Source organism: Apium graveolens, chromosome 4 (genome assembly GCF_009905375.1).
Source record: "Apium graveolens cultivar Ventura chromosome 4, ASM990537v1, whole genome shotgun sequence".
Classification (NCBI taxonomy): Eukaryota; Viridiplantae; Streptophyta; class Magnoliopsida; order Apiales; family Apiaceae; genus Apium; species Apium graveolens.
The window spans coordinates 268,608,061-268,629,616 of record NC_133650.1 but is presented as its reverse complement, the minus strand read 5'-3'; positions in this window follow the sequence as shown (position 1 = coordinate 268,629,616).

The following is a 21,556-nucleotide window of genomic DNA, read 5'->3' as shown; positions in this document are numbered from 1 at the left end:
CAATGAGGTGATTTGTGAACTATAATTCCTCTTTCTTGAATGAGTAATGTTCTAGGCAAGGCATTGGGCTCCCACCAAGTCTTCCTTATGTTGGCAACTTGTTGAGAATCTCAGTCTTGGCAGTCCTGGTAAAGCCAGAATCCCTTTTTATGGCTGAGTAGACTCTAACCAAGGTAGAGTAGCCTTCATTCAGAATCCTGTAGAGAGGCCAAGTTCTTTCCCCACTTCCTTTGTATTTGAACACTAGTCTTTCTGGTAGCTGTCTGTAAGCATCTATTCCCCTCACTTCCTCCAGCTCATCCAGATAGAGTTCAATGTCTGAAAATTCTTTTATATCACAAATGTGAACATAATCATCCTTAGAGGCTTGTGTCTTAGGCTTAGGCTTCTGAGTGAATTTGATTGAGGTTGGAGGAGGTGTTGATTTGATTTTCCTTTTCTGTTTCTTTGGTGGAGAAGTGGTTAAGAAGGTGGGCAATTTGATGGTGTCTCAATCAATTGGTTCCTCCTTAGGAGTGATTGTTTCACCATGGATATTTATGAAAGGGTTAGGCACAATGGGTTCAGGAATAAAAGGTAGTGGTTTGGATTTTGATTGGGTTTCTTCAGTCTCATCTACCATCTTTCTTTTTGTATTGGCCTTCTTTCTGTTCCCTTTCTGCCATTCCTCTCTTTCCTTACTTCTTTCTCCCACATCATCACTAAACATATCCCCCATACCTACATCTTCACTCTTGTCTTCAATTTCTTTCTTTTCTTCAGCTTGACTTGACTTTAGCTGTTTTTCAAGTTTTGCTTGTGCTCTTTTGTCAGCCTTTAGCTTTTTGGCTTCTTCCTTCAACCTTCTGGCTTCTTCCCTCTTGGCTATTGAGAATTTGGGATGTCCTTGCATCACACAGATGCTCTTTCCCTCTCTAAAGATAATAGCCATACTCATCCTTTCAACCACATCCATGGTCTCTTTGTGCTTTATGATACTTCTACCCAAAACCTTGTCTTCATCAGGCTTTGGAAGAGGAAAATCCACTTCTTTCATCTGAGCAAGGCTTAGAGGATTCTTTGTAGAGTCCTTATTGGATCTGTTGTTGGGCTTGAGAACCATAGGTTTCATATTCTTGGAAGAAGTTTCTCCAACCTTATTCCTCCTAACTGGCTTGAGCTCCAAAATGATTGATTCCACCTTTGTGTTATGCTTCACAGATTGTGATTTAGAAGTTGTAGAACCAAAAATTTGTTGCATCTTTTCATCAATTTTCCTCCTTTGCTCTTTGACTTGCAATTCAGCTGCTGCTATCTGGATTAGATCAATTTTATCAAGCTTTCCTTTGATTTGAATAGTTAGAGAAGTGGTGATGGCACGAACTAGCACTTGAGATATTTGAACTGTTGTTGATGGCTCTCCTTCCCCTTCCCTTTTATTCTCCCCCTTTTTGTTATCATCAAGGGTAGGGTTCAAGCCTTGTGCTTTTGCCAGCTGCATTAGTAGATTTGTCTGAGTTTGTTGATTCTGAAGAATGGTGACCATAGAGTCTTCAATGATCTGAACTCTGTTTTCCAATCTGGCCAGCCTCTTGTCAGCATCAGATTCTTTCCTCAGTCTCCCCAATAAATCTTGCATAGTACCATAAGGCATGACTGAATCCAACTTCTCAGCATTGTAGGATTTCAGATCAACAATGTCCTGCTTGAGTTCATCCACACTTAGATTCTGTTTAAAATGTTGCAACTGCAAGAGATGCAGAGAGTCCAGATGAGCTTGAAGAATTGCCTTGGTACCAGCATCTGTAGTCTCCTAAAGGGCCTTCTGAATAGTCATTACTTGCCTGACCAAAGTTACACCAAATTCTCCTGGTGTAGATGCCTTTGCCCATGCCCAATCAGGTAGATCTGGAACAGAACTTGGGCCTGCTACTCCCCCTAAGTTCATGCTCTCATCCAAAGAATTAGAGTCATCATCATTAGAATTTACTCCAAATTCTTCAGATGGCTCACCAGCTTGAGAAGGCAGCCTGTTAACAACAGCTTTGTCTCTGAGAAGAGATTCTGAAGTGTGTACAATATTCAAAGTCTGTTCTGCCTCCACATTGCCCTGAGCAGCCAATAATTGATAGGCTGGAACAGGGTGAGTAAAAGTGTCAGCATCCAAGGAAATGTTATCAATTACAGCTTTGTAATGTTGCTGAAATTATCTTTCCTTTTCTGCATCATCCACTATCATTGACTTACTAGCAATGGCTGGATCCACCCTTATAGCTTCTGTACCTGCCTTTCTCTCATTTTCTCTATTTTCTTGCATCAGGGGCTCCCTCTGGCTCACACACACCCTCACTCCCTCACCCTCACCTTCTAAGGTGGCACTCCCCTCACTCACTTTTGCCATGCTGGAAGAAATAACATGCATATGGTGACTCTCAACCTCTCCTTTTGCCTGGGAGCAACCCAGCCTCTCACTCAAATTATCACTCCCTTCCCTCAAACCTAAAAGTGATTGTACAGTAACCATGTCCTCTACAGTTGGAATTATTTCTGTTATTTGAGTAGAGACCATCAACGGATAGGGAGTATCCGTTGAAGTGGAAACTGATGATATCAACGGATAACTGCTGTTAAGCTTATCCGTCAAAGAACAACCACTTGTCAACGGATGAGAGATATCCGTTGAAGAAGGAAAAGATGTAGATATTGAAAGTGACATAATTGTTGAATCTGTGTGAATTGATTTTAAGTGAGGTGACTGAAAGGAATATGTCCTAAGTCCAATCATGTATTAGGATTTAGGATCAACTTTTTATGTAATCTGTTTTGATTTCATTGATATTAATAAAAGACTTGTTTTGTTTTTATTACGGGCTTTATCTATTTAAGTGTTTAAATAAGATATACCATAGTTTAGAGTAAAGCTTTTTATGGATTATGATGAGATCATAATAGTGAGACCTAAAAGATGATAACTCTAAACTTAAATAGTTCCTGGTCATAGGATTACTAACTGGTAATTAATAATCCGCAAAGATCGGTACATACTATGCTTGCTTCATTATGAAGGATGTCTGTTCTCATAGACATTTGTGTGGTGACACTATAGCTAGTATGTAGGTGCTTATTATAGAATAAGTTCACTGAACATGACTCGCCCAGCTGAACAACTAATGGAGTTCACTCACGTGTCAGCAGTTGTTCACATAGTGATAGTTGTACAAGTATCCTTAGACTTGAGGTCATCATAGTCATCTTGTGTACACTGAACTATGCTTTGGTTTAGTTCTTAGTCTCCAGGGACAATTATTAGGGCTCTACTGGGTATAGGAATTTGTACACGAAGATAGTGTATGATCAATAAAGGATCTACCCCTTCCAGTGAAGGAAGCGAATGTTCAAGGCTGATCCACTTATGCTAGTTCAGGAATCTCTGGCCAGAATGAATGAAATTAGAAAGGAGTTTCTAATTTGCATAGAACTACGCATAGTAAATGGTAAGCAAGTGATTAAATTAGATAGGCTTGACACGAGATCCATGCCTTGTATTTAATGGGGACATTGTAGGGTAGAAGGAGTTTATTATATGGTAACTATTCACTGAATAGGTTCTTGGTATTCTAAGCAGTGAATTCATATTATCCGGATAGTCGCGATATGCTGAGAAGTATCCCTCACGATGTAGATTAAATGTGATTAATTAATTAATCATATTTAATAAATTAGAGAATTTATATAAATAATGATAAAATAGTTTTATTATTATTTATTTCTACTGCCGGCTTAATATTGAACCTACAGGGTCACACCATAAAAAGAGAATGATTTAATGGTGGAGGAAATAATTAATAATGGCTAATAATTATTTATTTATGAAATAAATAATTAATTGGTAAATTTAATAATTGATTAAATGAGATTTAATTGATTATAAATTAATTAAGAAAAGTTCTTAATATTATTAATTAAGAATTTAATTTTGGGAAATTAAATCAAGAGAGAGAATTATTTCTAAAGTGTTTAGAAAAAGGATTAATAATTAAAAGGTGTTTTAATTATTAATGAGAATAATAAATGGGATAATAATAATAATATTTATGGGAAAATTTCAGCTGAAAATTTTGCCTATAAATATACTATTATAGACCCTATTTTTATTTGAACCCCAAAAACCGAAAAAGTTTGTAAAACCCAATTCTCTCCACCTCCTTCCTCCTCCTTAACATCGTTTTCTTGGTGGATACCGGTGGAGTGCTTCACACTTGAGGAGCAACTGCTAAGGATCTCTGATCGTTGTCTCTGAATTATTTTAAAGGTTAGATTCGATCCCTCGAATTTTTATTCATGATCTGTATGCTTTTATTTGGATTTTGTATGTGTAAAAATGTTTTACCATGCCCCCGCTGCGATTAAAATCCAACAATGGTATCAGAGCATAGGTTGTATGCATATAGATCTGTGGTAAAAATTTCAGAATTTTATGTGCTTGTATGAATTAATTATGATTTTTACAAGTTATATCATAGATTAATTTTGTCTGATGAGAAATCATTTCTCAGAATAATTTTGAATGTTGATCTGGGTTCTACAAGTGTTGTAGATCGTCTGGGTATTTTTTTCATAATTTTAGGAGGTATAGATTTTTTATTATGAATTTTTGAAGTTCTTATAATTAAAATTCGTAATTAAATAAAGATATATATATATATATATATAATTGTTAGTATGTATATAAATATACATCTGTTGAGATTGGCACATGTGATGTGCTGCTGTGCTGTTGTCTGACTGATTGCACGGAGAAAGACAGAGAAGGTACGGTGACACGCTAATCGAGAAAAGGCGGCAGCTGCAAGAAAAAAAAGAAAAAAAAGGGGTGTTGCGCATTCCGGGAATGCGTTACACCCTATGGCGCATTCACGGAATGTGTTACACCTTTTAATTGGTTAAAAGGGTTGTAACGCATCACCGGAATGCGTTACAGGGCTTGTAACGCGTTCCTGTAATGCGTTATAGCCCGATTGTTTACATTAAAATTGATTTTCTGGGAGTTTCGTAACTCCGTTTTGGGCGTGCAATATACCGTTGGATTCGTTTTTCCGAGACGGATCTAATGGAGTGATCAATTTTAGTTTATATAAAAGTTTTGAACTGTTTATATTTCCGTAAGTGTTTTAAAGCTGTTTTTTAACTGTTTTAACTGCTTTTAAATGCTTCATGTGATACATAGAGATGTATAATGCTTAGACCAATATGCTAGATGATATAAAATGCCTACCTTGATGTTTATTCATGTTGATATATGTGATATATGCTTAGTTTATCATGCGATGATAGATTTAGGTGAACTTAAATGAACATAAGGCGTTTGTTAGACAACCTAGTATAGTGAAATTGTTTCATAACCTTAATAACAATATTATGAATACAATCATGAGATTCTTGTGTTTGTGAAACACGTAATTGAATATGAATTTTCAATATGAGAGAAAGGATGATTCTGTCAACAACAGATTTCTATCCGTAAGAAAGGGTTATTAAGTGACGCCTCTTGACAATGCTCCACCCGATCTGGGAATCATCTGATTATTGATTATTGATTTGAAATATTTAATTTAAAAGGAAGAATCTCTTTATAATATGATTATGATTGTAACGTAATATAATTCCTCTAAAATTAAATAATATCAAGTAGTAATTGGCCAATGACACAACGGGCTTGTGTCGGTCATAGCCTTCCAACATGATAGAAAAGTAGTTCTTATTTTTGAATCATTGTCGGTTTATGCTACAGCCGAGGGCTTTGATTTCGAAATAAGAAATACTTGTCTATTACATAGAGATGTGTACATTGAATAAGAATCTAAAGGTCGGTACGTGCCACAGCCGTGGGCCTTTGGGGACTGATTCAATTGTATGGAATGTTGGGTTAGACTTGACTTAGAATATTGAGTTTGTCGTGCCACATCCGTGACTCAATTATTCAAGAGGCTAAAGTTTGATTAGGGAATAACATAAGATGTAATTGACAAGAGTTGTCTGCCTATTGAACATTACATGGCGGTTCGTGCTACAGCCGGGGTTGTGTAATGGAATGTAGGATCCCTATTCCCACTAGCATTATGAATGCTTAATTTTTCACGTAGGGGGTTGAATAAATTAGATAAACTAGTGGGAGCCACTTATGAATAAAGACCCGATTCCTATAGTGTTTTTTAAAATGAAATCGAATATTTGCTAAGTGTTGTTATGTGTTTATCATTTACAGATTTACTTTGTACGTTATGTCTTCTGCACTATCACTCAGGAGCATACTAGATGCTCACAAATTGACTGGTCCTAATTATGCTGACTGGCTTCGAAACTTGAGAATTGTTCTCAGGATTGAGAAGCTGGAATACGTGATTGACTCACCTAAGCCTACTGAACCTGCTAGTGATGCACATAATGATGAACATGTTGTGTATCGTAAGTGGATAGATGATGCAAATGTTGCTCAATGCATCATGCTAGCTTCCATAAACATTGAGCTACAGAAGCAACATGAGCATATGGATGCTCACACTATCCTCATGCATCTACAAGAGTTGTATGATGTGGCGGGGAGGACAGCTCGATATGAGATATCGAATAAGTTGTTCGGTTGTAGGATGTCTGAGGGATCATTTGTGAATGACCATGTACTTAAGATGATCAATTTGATTGAACGTCTTGGACAACTTGGTTTTGCCATGGATGGGGAGCTGAGCCAAGACTTGGTCTTGCAATCGCTTTCGAGTTCGTTCTCGCAGTTTGTTGTGAACTTTCACATGAATAAGTTGGATGTCAGCCTGCCTGAACTCCACAACATGTTGAAGACTGCGGAATCAAATTTTCCCCCTAAGAAGAGTTCTGTTCTTCTAATTGGTGAAGGTTCCAATCCTAAGAAAAGGAAGAGGAACTCTTCCAAGAAGAAGAAAGTAGGTGAGAAAACGCCGGTTCCACCAAAAGCTGAAGACCCCAAGAGCAAAGTTGTTTGCTTTCACTGTAACAAGGAGGGGCACTGGAAGAGGAACTGCAAGGTTTACCTTGCAGAATTGAAGAAGAAGAAGGGTAGTGAGACTACCGCTTCTGATTCAGGTATGTTCATGATAGAAGTGAATATGTCATTAAATCAAATTTCTACTTGGGTATTAGATACCGCCTGTGGTTCTCATATCTGCAATTTGTTGCAGGGACCAAGGAGAAATAGGACTCTTGCGGAAGATGAGGTGATTCTACTGATGGGAAATGGAGCAAGAGTTGCTGCTGCAGATGTAGAATCATTTCATTTACATAGGCCTACGGGCAAGACTATTGTTTGAAATAATTGTTATTTTGTTCCCTCGATTGTGAGGAATATTATTCCCATGTTAGACTTGGCTGTATTTTCATTTATTATTGAGAATAATGAATGTTCTATTCTTAGAGATAATATTCTTTATGGACGTGGTACTTTAAATAATGGTCTGTATAAATGTGACATAATTTACTTCAGATTGAACAAACTAATAAAAGAAAAGGGATGATGAAAATCTCACTTTATAGTGGCACTGCAGTCTCCATTTGTTAGACATGGAGAGAGGACTGCAAATTTGCTAGGAATGGTACACACAGATGTATGTGGACCAATGTCTAAGAAAGCCATGGGTGGATTTTCATACTTCATTACTTTCATAGATGATAGATCTAGATTCAGATATGTGTTTGATGAAACACAAGTCTGAAGCCTTTGAAAAGTTCAAAGAGTATAAGTATGAAGTGGAGAAATAAACCAAACATAGTATTATAATTCTTCGATTAGATCGAGGTGGTGAATACTTTAATGGAGTGTTTCTAGATTATCTCAAAGTAAATGGTATAGTCTCCCAGCGGACTCCTCCAGATTGGTATCTGAAAGGAGAAATCGAACTTTGTTAGACATAGTTCGGTCCATGATGAGCTATGCAAATCTTCCAGTATTCCTATGGGGTTATGCATTGGAAACCTCAGCATATTTACTGAATATGGTGCCTTCCAAAATCTGTTCCTCAAACTTCGTATGAGATATGGAAAGAAAGGAAACTGAGTCTTAAACACGTTAAGATTTGGGGATGTCCAGCTTATGTCAAGAAAGTTGACCCAGATAAGCTGGAATATCGATCCGTAAAATGTAGTTTTGTGGGATATCCTAAAGAGACTTTAGGGTATTACTTTTACAACGATCATCGGGTGTTTGTCTCCAGACATGCTACCTTCTTGGAAAAGGAGTTTATCCTTGAAGGAAACAGTGGGAGCAAAATTGAACTTGATGAAGTTCAAGAAGCATAAACTACTACAGATCAAGTGGAAACACCTGTTCTGACTGAACAACCTTTTGTGGAATAGCCCATTCGTAGGTCAGGGAGAATGTCTCGCCAACCTGAGAGGTAATATGGCCTTGTCATTGAGAATGACAATGAGTTGTCGATCATTGATGACGACGACCCTGTAACCTATAATGAGGCTATGAGTAGTGTTGACTCAGAGAAATGGCATAGTACCATGAAATCCGGAATGAAATCTATGTATACGGTATACGAAAGAATGATTAGAGCAGATAGCCAGGTGGAGACCTTTAAGGCCAGGCTTTTGGCAAAAGGATTCAAACAAAGGCAATGGATTGACTTTGATGAAACCTTTTACCTGTAGCCCTGTTAAAATCAGTTCGGATTTTGCTTGCGATTGCTGCTTACTACGACTATGAGATCTGGCATATAGCCAGATGGTTTTCTTTCCAAGGGAAATGAAAACCTAGTGTGTAAGCTGCTGTGAACCATATGTGGTTTAAAGCAAGCTTCTCGAAAGATGGAACATTCATTTTGATGAGACAATCAAAGAGTTTGATTTTATCAAAAAAAACGTAGATGAACCATGCATCTACAAAAGGGTTAGTAGGAGCACGGTAACATTTCTTATATTGTATTGAATTAGAGTTAACACACATAACAACATAGCAGACCCACTCACAAAGCTACTTTATGAAAGTTACTTTGATCGTCATAAAGACAAGATGGGTATTAGATACCAGAGTGATTGGCTTTAGTACAAGTGGGAGATTGAAAGGAATATGTCCTAAGTCCAATCATGTATTAGGATTTAGGAATAACTTTTTATGTAATCTGTTTTGATTTCATTGATATTAATAAAAGACTTGTTTTGTTTTTATTACGGGCTTTATCTATTTAAGTGTTTAAATAAGATATACCATAGTTTAGAGTAAATCTTTTTATGGATTATGATGAGATCATAATAGTGAGACCTAAAAGATGATAACTCTAAACTTAAATAGTTCCTGGTCATAGGATTACTAACTGGTAATTAATAATCCACAAAGATCGGTACATATTATGCTTGCTTCATTATGAAGGATGTCTGTTCTCATAGATATTTGTGTGGTGACACTATAGCTAGTATGTAGGTGCTTATTATAGAATAAGTTCACTGAACATGACTCGCCCAGCTGAACAACTGATGGAGTTCACTTACGTGTCAGCAGTTGTTCATATAGTGATAGTTGTACAAGTATCCTTAGACTAGAGGTCATCATAGTCATCTTGTGTACACTGAACTATGCTTTGGTTTAGTTCTTAGTCTCCAGGGACAATTATTAGGGCTCTACTGGGTATAGGAATTTGTACACGAAGATAGTGTATGATCAATAAAGGATCTACCCCTTCCAGTGAAGGAAGCGAATGTTCAAGGCTGATCCACTTATGCTAGTTCAGGAATCTCTGGCCAGAGTGAATGAAATTAGAAAGGAGTTTCTAATTTGCATAGAACTACGCATAGTAAATGGTAAGCAAGTGATTAAATTAGATAGGCTTGACACGAGATCCATGCCTTGTATTTAATGGGGACATTGTAGGGTAGAAGGAGTTTATTATACGGTAACTATTCACTGAATAGGTTCTTGGTATTCTAAGCAGTGAATTCATATTATCCGGATAGTCGCGATATGCTGAGAAGTATCCCTCACGATGTAGATTAAATGTGATTAATTAATTAATCATATTTAATAAATTAGAAAATTTATATAAATAATGATAAAATAGTTTTATTATTATTTATTTCTACTACCGGCTTAATATTGAACCTACAGGGTCACACCATAAAAAGAGAATGATTTAATGGTGGAGGAAATAATTAATAATGGCTAATAATTATTTATTTATGAAATAAATAATTAATTGGTAAATTTAATAATTGATTAAATGAGATTTAATTGATTATAAATTAATTAAGAAAAGTTCTTAATATTATTAATTAAGAATTTAATTTTTGGAAATTAAATCAAGAGAGAGAATTATTTCTAAAGTGTTTAGAAAAAGGATTAATAATTAAAAGGTGTTTTAATTATTAATGAGAATAATAAATGGGATAATAATAATAATATTTATGGGAAAATTTCAGCTGAAAATTTTGCCTATAAATATACTATTATAGACCCTATTTTTATTTGAACCCCAAAAACCCAAAAAGTTTGTAAAACCCAATTCTCTCCACCTCTTTCCTCCTCCTTAACATCGTTTTCTTGGTGGATACCGGTGGAGTGCTTCACACTTGAGGAGCAACTGCTAAGGATCTCTGATCGTTGTCTCCGAATTATTTTAAAAGTTGGATTCGATCCCTCGAATTTTTATTCATGATCTGTATGCTTTTATTTGGATTTTATATGTGTAAAAGTGTTTTACCATGCCCCCGCTGCGATTAAAATTCAACAGTGACACAGATTCTTCAACTATATCTGAAAGAATTGGCTGATGATCCAACAAATCATCTAAAAGATGATGATCATCAGGTTTTGAGTGGGGCTCCTCCTTGAGTTTTAAGGAGGGAGAATCAGGAATTGATGTGAATATCATATCCACATCCAGAGAGGGTGATGGAGAGTTTGATGATTGATGTGTTTCTATTATGAGAGAATGGGGCTGTGACTCCATATTTACTGGAGTCACATCAAGCTGAATTTGAAAAGGCAAAGATACAGGTGGATGTATCTGTGTTGTGTGTGCCCCCTGTGTGGAAACTAGGATCTTGGCCTTCTTCTTCCTTGAAAAGGCTTTGATTGGTGAATGTGTGGCTCCAGTGTCCCTCCCTCTTTTGTTCTGTGTCCCTGGTTGGGGACTATTTTCAATAGCTGCATCCTTTTGGGAGGATGCAACTAGGGATGTGTTTACTCCTTTTGAACCACCACAGTCTTTTGAGAGACTGTGGCTTGGCTGGCTGGGGTACCACTCACCTCTCCCACCTTATCCTGGGGGGTTTCTTGATGTTCACCCCTCCCCTCACCACTCACACCCTGTTCACTCCCTTCAGGGTTTATGATAGTTGTTACAACTGTTGTCTTTTGAGAAACAACAGAGGTGGTTTTCTTTGACTTGTGTTTTGAAATTTTAGTTTTGGTGGCTTTGGTAGGAACCTGTTTGGACAGAGACACAGATTCCATTGCCACACTGGAAGGCAAAGAAACAATGGGGTTGGAAACAGTAGGAGTTATTGAAGTGTTTACCTCACTTACCTGTGGTGCATTCATGATTGGCAAATATACCAATGGCACCTGGCTGTTGAGGTTGATTCTCAAAAGGTCTGCAAGGGCCCTTTTCTCTTGTGCCCAGCATTTGAGTTTATTGCTCTCATTAGATATAAACAGTCCTTCAGCAACATGGTTAGCCAATAACATAAAGAATCTAGCATAGTAGATGTTATGTGGTCTATTAGCTTTGTTACCTAACCTGGAACCTAATTCTAGCATGATATAGTTGCTAAAATTAAAGTACCTATCAGAAACTAGCATATAGAGCATATTAACAAGAGATGAAGTTATGGCATCAAAATTGCTAATCTTCCCAGAGAAAACCTTGATAAAGGCATCTCCAAGAAAACTCCATTCTTTCCTAAGGCCCTTCCTTCTAATACTACCTAAGCTAGCAGAATCAAAAGCATAGCCTATGGAATCTAACATAGCAGATACATCTTTATCAATGTGTGGTGTCATGGCATTATTCTCAGGCAACTTAAAGCAAGAATGTATATCATCACAGCTAATGCAATAATCCTTACCTTTGAGAGAGAAGGCAATAGTCATATATGTGGAGTTGAACTCTGCAGTTGTCCAAATCTCCTCAATTACCTCACAGTAAATGGTTGGGGCTTCCAGCATTGCATAACTTAGTTTGCAGTTTTTGATGAAGTCCATCATCTTGTGATAGTCAGTATGGGCTTCATTCTTTTCAACCAAGGCTACGAAATTGTTCTTTTCATAAACAAATCCAGACTGAGACATAATTTTGAATACTGGTGCCATTGTTGTGAGTAGAGGTTGCAGAGAAAAACTTGAGAGTTTTGGGAGAGAAGGAGAATAAAAATTGCAAGAAAGCGTAAACTGAAAATAAGAAATCAATGGGCTTTTATACTTTCTTGAATTAAAACGTAAATAAAATGATTAAATGATAATTTTAAATAAATTACAGCCGTTTAAGAATAAAGAAAACTGTAGAAATTCTGAAAACTGCCTTTAATACAAATATATACAACAGTGTATATCTGTATCAACGGTTGAGTAAAAGAATCAACGGTTGTGACTCACTTAAAGTAACTGATGTGATACTTCAACGGATAAGGTAAATAATTATCCGTTGATGATCAACACTATTTTATCCGTTGAGGAATAAAATTACCAGAAATGTATTTGTCTTTCAACGGATAATGAACATCCGTTGATAGAACAATTTTGGCTTTCAACGGATAGAAAATATCCATTGATAGAATAATTTTTACTTAAACCCAACTTTGTTCTTGCAGCAAATTCATTTCAGGCTTCAGGGCAGATTATAAAGAGGACATAAATTTATGAATAATTAAGCATACCTAGCTCACTTACTAATCTTTTGAATGTTGATTCATCAAGTGGCTTGGTAAATATGTCTACAATCTGCTTTTCACTTGGAACAAAATGAAGTTCCACTGTACCTTTCATCACATGCTCCCTAATGAAGTGGTACTTGATGTCAATGTGTTTGGTTCTTGAGTGCCGCACTGGATTTCAGTAATGGCAATGGCACTTGTGTTGTCACAGAATATAGGAATTTTGTCAATAGTTAGTCCATAGTCAAATAGTTGATTCCTCATCCATAGCATATGTGCACAGCAACTACCAGCAGCAATGTACTCAGCTTCAGCTATTGATGTAGAAACAGAATTTTGCTTCTTGTTGAACCATGACACAAGCTTGTTCCCTAGAAATTGACAGGTGCCAGTTGTGCTTTTCCTGTCTATTTTGCAGCCTGCATAATCTGCATCTGAGTAGCCAATTAGATCAAAACCAGACTCTCTAGGGTACCAAATTCCTAGATTTGGAGTCCCTTTGAGATATCTGAAGATTCTTTTAATAGCCACTAAGTGAGATTCTTTAGGGTCAGCTTGAAATCTAGCACAGAGACATATAGAAAACATTATATCAGTTCTACTAGCAGTTAAATATAAAAGTGAGCCAACCATGCCTCTATAACTTGAAATGTCCACAGACTTTTCAGCCTTGTTTAGTTCAAGCTTGATGGCAGTGGTCATAGGAGTTTTTGCAGGTGAACAGTCCATTAAGTCAAACTTCTTTAAAAGATCATAAATGTATTTAGTTTGACTAATGAAAATTCCACCACTAACTTGTTTAACTTGTAAACCAAGAAAATAAGTTAGCTCTCCCATCATGCTCATTTCATATTTACTTTGCATTAACTTAGCAAACTTTTTACAAAGCTTATCATCTGTAGATCCAAATATAATATCATCTACATAAATTTGAACAAGTATTTTAGAGCCATTAACATTTCTAAAGAAAAGATTTTTGTCAACAGTACCTCTTGTGAAGTGATTATCTAGAAGAAATTTTGACAAAGTCTCATACCGGGCTCTAGGTGCTTGCTTTAGTCCATAGAGTGCTTTCAACAGATAATACACATAGTCTGGAAAGTTTGGATCTTCAAATCCTGGAGGTTGGCTTACATAAACTTCTTCCTCCAATTCCCCATTTAGAAATGCACTCTTGACATCCATTTGATAGACTTTGAAATTGGCATGGGCTGCATAGGCTAGAAAGATTCTGATGGCTTCAAGTCTGGCAACTGGAGCAAATGTCTCATCAAAATCTATTCCCTCTTGTTGAGAATAGCCTTTAGCAACCAATCTGGCTTTATTCCTTATGACAATGCCATTTTCATCCATCTTGTTTCTGAATACCCATTTTGTGTCAATAGAACTCTTGTTCTTTGGCTTGGGTACCAGCTTCCATACTCTGTTCCTCTCAAATTGGTTTAGCTCCTCTTGCATTGCTAAAATCCAATCTGGATCCAATAGAGCTTCCTCTATTCTCTTAGGTTCCTCCTGTGATAGAAAGCTACTATACGGACATTCATCTTGAGTAGCCCTTCTAGTTTGCACTTTAGATGTAGCATCACCAATGATCAGTTCAAAAGGGTGATTCTTGGTCCATTTCCTTTTAGGTGGTAGATTAGCTCTAGATGAGGTTGCCTCAGTATTGTCATGATGTGAGATAGAATGTTGATTGGTTGAAACTCCCCCTGAGTTGCTGATCCTTTGAAAGGAATTGGGAGCTCTATCAACTGATGAAGTGAATTGATTATCCGTTGACAGACTGTTATCAACGGATGCTTCATTGTGAACTTCAACGGATGATGCACTTTGTCTTTCAACGGATGCTGCATTGCTTCTTTCAACAGAAGTTGAATTATGACTTTCAACGGATGCAGCATCCTATGCATTATCCAAAGGCAGATTTTGAATACTTCTTGAGATGCCTTCTTCATCATTCTCATCTTCACTATCATCACAATATATCTCAATATTGTCAAATTTGAGTCCTTCATGATGTCCCGCATCTATTAGTCCGTCAATCTTTTTATCATCAAACACAACATGTACATATTCCATGACAATGTTGGTTCTTAGATTGTAGACCCTATATGATTTTCCAGCAGAATAACCAACAAATATTCCTTCATCAGCCTTTGCATAAAACTTCCCTTTGTGATCAGGTTGATTCCTTAAGATGTAGCATTTGCAACCAAAGACATGCAGAAAGTTTAAAGTTGGTTTTCTTCTCTTGAATAATTGATAGGGAGTCATGCCTTTTGCCTGATTGATTAGAGAAATATTCTGAGTGTAACATGCACAGTTAACACCCTCAGCCCAAAAATAAGTTGGGAGTTTTGACTCTTCAAGCATTGTCCTTGCAACTTCAATTAGTGATCTGTTCTTCCTTTCCACCACACCATTTTGTTGTGGAGTTCTTGGAGCAGAGAACTCATGCATGATCCCATTTCCTTCACAGAACAACTTCATGGTTGAATTCTTGAACTCAGTTCCATTGTCACTTCTAATATTCCTTACTTTGAAATCAGGATGATTGTTGACTTGCTTGATATGATTGATAATGATTTCACTAGCTTCATCCTTTGATCCAAGAAAATAAACCCATGAAAACTTTGAGAAATCATCTACAATCACTAGGCAGTATCTTTTCCTTGAAATTGACAATACATTGACTGGTCCAAAAAGATCCATGTGTAGCAGTTGTAATGGTTCATCAATTGCAGATTCAAGCTTCTTACTGAATGATACTTTCTTTTGCTTTCCTTTCTGACAAGCATCACACAGTCCATCCCTTGTGAATTCTACTAGAGGCATTCCTCTAACTAAGTCCTTTTTGACTAGATCATTCATTGTCTTGAAATTCAAATGGGAAAGCTTCTTGTGCCATAGCCAACTTTCAACTGAACTTGCTTTGCTGAGAAGACAAGTAATAGATTCTGCATCTGTAGAGTTGAAGTCAGCTGAATACACATTCCATTTTCTAACTCTAGTTAGAACCACTTTATTGTCCTTCTTACTCGTGACAATACAGGCTTCAGAATTGAAGGAAACAGTATTCCCTCTGTCACATAATTGACTGATGCTCAATAAGTTATGTTTGAGACCATCAACCAATGCAACTTCATCAATGATGACATTTTCTTTTGAAATCAAGCCATATCCCATAGTGAATCCTTTGATGTCATCTCCAAAGGTTATGCTAGGGCCAGCTCTCTCCTTAAACTCTGTGAGCAGGGTGAAATCTCCTGTCATGTGTCTTGAACAGCCACTGTCCAAGTACCATAGATTCCTTCTTTTTCCCTGCACACAACAAAATCAATCAAGTTGATTTTGGTACCCAAGTTTCCTTGGGTCCAGCCTTGTTAGTCTTTTTTTAGACTTCATTCCTCCTGCATCTTTTGACTTAGGTAACTTTGGGTCAACCTTGGTCTCAGATGTGGTTGGTTGAAGTGTAGGGTTAGTCACAGAATCATTTAGCACATTTGATTGAATTTGATAAGGTATAGATTGTGCAAACATATTATTCCACATAGGCATATTGTATGGCATTTGAGGCATACTAAATGTAGTAAAATAAGGATTATTAATATATGGCATGTTTGCAAAGTGTGCATGGGGATTCTGATGAGACATAACCGGCATAGCATGCAGAGGTGACATAGACATGTTAGGCATGGAGGGATTTGAAGGCATTGGAGCATTCTTGACAGATTTGCAGTTATCAGATAGATGATTAACACTTTTATAATGCACACAGCTTTTTCTAGGAGCATACCTAATAGGTGTGTAATTGTTATGTTTATTAATCCCTACCTTCCCATTTCTTTTAGATTTTCTTTTAGTTTCCTTTTTATCCTCAACCAACTTAAGCCTATTTTTTAGCTGATCTAAAGTCATGTGTCCTATATTCACCTTACTGACATCTTTGGATGTGCTAGCTCCTTCTTTGACAAAGTTCTTGAAAGTTGAACCATCCTTCTTATTGAGATTTTTATTTTTGAAATTACTTGTCTGTTTTAATTGATGAGCCTTCAACGGATGCTCTTTTTCTTCCTTCAACGGATAACTTTCATCATCCGTTGATTCCACATCCGTTGACAATCCATCAATTAATTCTAACTCCTTTTTGTTTTTCTTCCAGGCATCCTCACAGAATGATTCAATTCCCTGAATCTTGGCAATCTGAACACTAACATCCCTAGATGTTTTCCAGGCCTTGATTACCTCTTGCTCACTTTCTAACTGTTTAGAAAGAATTTCTACTTTTGTAACAGCTTCTTCTAGTTCACTCTCAACAGTCAAGCATTTAAGTTTAATCTTTTCAAGCTCAATTACCTGATCATCTAACACAGCATTCCTATCACTTAAAAACACATTATTCTCTTTGATCCTAGTGTTTTCTTTAGCTAGTGATTTAAGGGAAACACGCAAATGATATAATTCATTGGACATATCATTTATGGCTTCATTGCATTCATTTTTAGAAAGCTGAGAGATATCAGTAGTAATTACTTGGTTGCTTGATGAAGTAGTTTCATTTTCATCAGAATTCGCCATCAGGGCTAGGTTGACATATTCCATATCATCATCTTCATTTACTATATCTGCTGCCCAATCATCTTGAGTGAGAAAAGCTCTTTCCTTTTGTTTGAGCAAATCAAATTCTTTTTGTAATCAACTTGCTCAAATTTCTTCTTGTCAGAGGTTGGCTTCCTACACTCACTTGCAAAGTGTCCACTAATGCCACAGTTATAACATTTGAACTTGGATTTGTCCACCATGTTTTTGTTTGGCTTAGTGAATTTTGTATTTTTCTTGAACTTCATCTTTGCAAACCTCTTGGACAGAAAAGCCAGATGTTCATCAACATCATCAGAGTCATCCTGACTGGAATTGTCTTTATCCTCAGCTACTTGCTCTTTACCCTTGCTTGATTCTGATTTTCTTGTGCCAATTTTGAGACTTGGCATTGTCTTCTCCTCATTCCTGGATTCAATCTTCTCACTGTCAGCTACAAGTGCAACTGTTCCTCTTTTTCTCTTTCCCTTTTCCAGCAGCTCATCCTGCTCCATTTTAAGTTCATAAGTCTTCAAAATTCCATATAATCTTTCAAGTGTGAAGTTCTTATAATCTTGAGAATTTCTTAGGGAGACAGTCATAGGCTTCCATTCCTTTGGTAGAGACCTCAGAAATTTTAAGTTGGAGTCCTTGAATTGGTACACTCTACCATACAGCTTCAATCCATTTAACAGTTTCTGAAATCTGTTGAAGGTATCATTTAATGATTCTCCTTCTTCAAAGTGAAAATATTCATACTGTTGAATAAGAAGCTGCATCGTGTTCTCTCTAACCTGCTCAGTACCTTCACAGATGATTTGTACAGTATCCCAAACTTCCTTTGCAGTTTGGATATTGATGACATTGTCAAACATATCTTGATCTAAGCCATTAAACAAAATGTTCATGGCTTTCTTGTCCTTGCGGATTTCTTCCATGTCTTCAATAGTCCATTCTGCTTTTGGCTTGGGAATGAACTGTCCAACAGCAACTGTTGCAGTAGCAGTTGTGGCCACTTTGTGAGGGATGTGAGGACCATTTTCAATACAGTTGATGTAGCTTTCATCTTGAGAAAGAAGATATAAATGCATCTTCACTTTCCAGTGATGAGATAATTATCTTTTTCAAGGACTGGAATCTTTATACCAATATCCTTCCTACTCATGTTGACAGCAGGAGGATTCTTCTGTGCACTCATGATGTTAGCATAATAGATCTTTAAACTCTTTGTATGTTAAGAGCTTGCTCTGATACCAATTGTTATTCCCGGTGGACTAACAATGAGATTTACAGAAGGGGGGTTGAATGTAAATCTCAAAACTTTTTCAAGTTTTGAGTAGTTTCTAAGGCTAAGTATTTTAGTGAGCAAATATGTGTGAATGGCTTGAAGCTGATACAGACAGATATATATTCAAACACAAATGTAAAGAACACAAAGAACTTAAAAACTTTTCTGATGAATTTGTTGTTCCACCAGAGATGTGTTATTTCAGAAAATCTGTGATTCAAAGAATTAAATCACAGCTGCTTCCTAGTACAAACTAGATGATTTTCTCTCTGGATTTTTTTAAACAGCTCTTGAAAATTCACTACTAATTACTAGCTGCTACTTGGTTTATATATCACCAAGTTTACAAGTGAAGACAAAATTGTAAAATACAATTAAAGAGGCTCTTCACATGTTTCTTCTTCATTTCTCTATCCAATGCAATTTGGGTTTAGCTGTTGATCTTTGAATACTCCCTTGTTTGCACCAGAATGGAAATGCTGCATTTTCTTGATTCCTCCTAGAGGCTGCCACATTCCAGTCTGTCTCTGTCAACCCATGTGCCTCTGTCAGCTTATGAATTGTCACTATCAACTGCTATTGAACTAAGCATCCGTTGAAGCTTTCATCCGTTGATGCCTTATCCGTTGAGGCTTTATCCGTTGAAGCTTTATTCGTTGATGCATTACCAGTTGGAGTCTTATCCGTTGAAGCACTTATCCGTTGATGGATATTATCCGTTGAAGCTTTAGAGACATCCGTTGAAGCTTTGTTTCTTATCCGTTGAAGGTCTTCAATATCAGTTGATACTTCTTCACTTATACAAAATTACAAGGCATGAAATATTTACAATTAGCCCTCCTATTTGCATATCCACTAGTAGTCAACATGACTGATAATTTCCTACAACATCTAAGAGTTACAACTTGAATCCAGAGAATGAAATATGCTACAATACTAAACTTATTTCTAAGTAAAGCTACTCCTTCAACGGATAGCCAAGATGGTCTTATCCGTTGAGGCTACAAACACTAGATTTCTACTTAAGTGTTTTGTTTAACTTATCATCAAACTAATACACATATTCCCAACACCGTTACATTTAAAACAACGTCGTCCAGCAGTGTTTTATTGCAATAGCCGCAATGAAACAATGATGTAGGTGGCATAGGGTATTTTTTTTATTTGTTACGAAAAATATTTAGCATTCCGGGGGCTGAGTTGTTTTATATTTTTTTATAACTAAGGAAAAATCGATAAAATTCCATTTTTTTTAGTTTTCCACATTTTCAATTTTTAGCATTATATTCGTTTACTATAAATTAAAAATTGATAAACTAAATTGGACAAGTACAAGAAAAATAAAAAAAAACATAAAACTCACAATATTTTAAAAATATAAAACTCACAATATTCCGTTATAATAAAAATTCGAAAATACTATTTCGAACAAATAATTAAAAAATATTTTCTCACTCAAAAATTTTAAATTCAATATTGAATTTAAATATTTTAGTTTAAAATATTAATTCAATAATATCAAAATATAAGTTCGAAAAATTATTTGAAAATTCATTTTTAACAAAAAACTTAAATTAGAAAAATAAAGCAAGGAAGAACCGTTACATTTAAAACAACGTCCTCCAGCAATGTTTCATTGCACTAGCCGCAATGAAACAATGATGTAGGTGACAGAGGGTATTTTTTTTATTTGTTACGAAAAAATATTTAACATTTGGGGTGCTGAGTTATTTTATATTTTTTTATAGCTAACGAAAAATCGATAAAATTCCATTTTTTTTAGTTTTCCACATTTTCAATTTTTAGCATTATATTCGTTTACTATAAATTAAAAATTGATAAACTAAATTGGACAAGTACAAGAAAAATAAAAAAACATAAAACTCACAATATTAAAAAAAACATAAAACTCATAATATTCCCTTATAATAAAAATTCGAAAATACTATTTCGAACAAATAATTAAAAAATACATTTTCACTAAAAAAATTTAAATTAAATATTAAATTTAAATATTTTAGTTTAAAATATTAATTCAAAAATATCAAAATATAAGTTCTAAAAATTATTTAAAAATTCATTTTTAACAAAAAAAATAAATTAGAAAAATAAAGCGAGGAATACCCGTTACATTTAAAACAACGTCCTCCAGCAATGTTTCATTGCACGAAAAAATGTTGTAGGTGGCAGAAGGTATTTCTTTTATTTGTTACGAAAGTTATTTAGCATTACGGGGGCTGAGTTGTTTTATATTTTTTTATAGCTAACGAAAAATCGATAAAATTCCATTTTTTTTAGTTTTCCACATTTTCAATTTTTAGCATTATATTCGTTTACTATAAATTAAAAATTGAAAAACTAAATTGGACAAGTACAAGAAAAAAAAACATAAAACTCATAATATTCCCTTATAATAAAAAATCAAAAATACTATTTCGAACAAAAAATTAAAAAATACATTTTCACTAAAAAAATATAAATTCAATATTAAATTTAAATATTTTAGTTTAAAATATTAATTCAAAAATATCAAAATATAAGTTCGAAAATATATTTAAAAATTCCTTTTTAACAAAAAAAATAAATTAGAAAAATAAAGCGAGGAAAAACTGTTACATTTAAAACAACGTCCTCCACAAATGTTTCATTGCACTAGCCGCAATGAAACAATACTGTAGGTGATAGAGGGTATTTTTTTTATTTATTACCAAAAAATATTTAACATTCTAGGGGCTGAGTTATTTTATATTTTTTATAGCTAAAGAAAAATCAATAAAAATCCATTTTTTTTAGTTTTCCATATTTTCAATT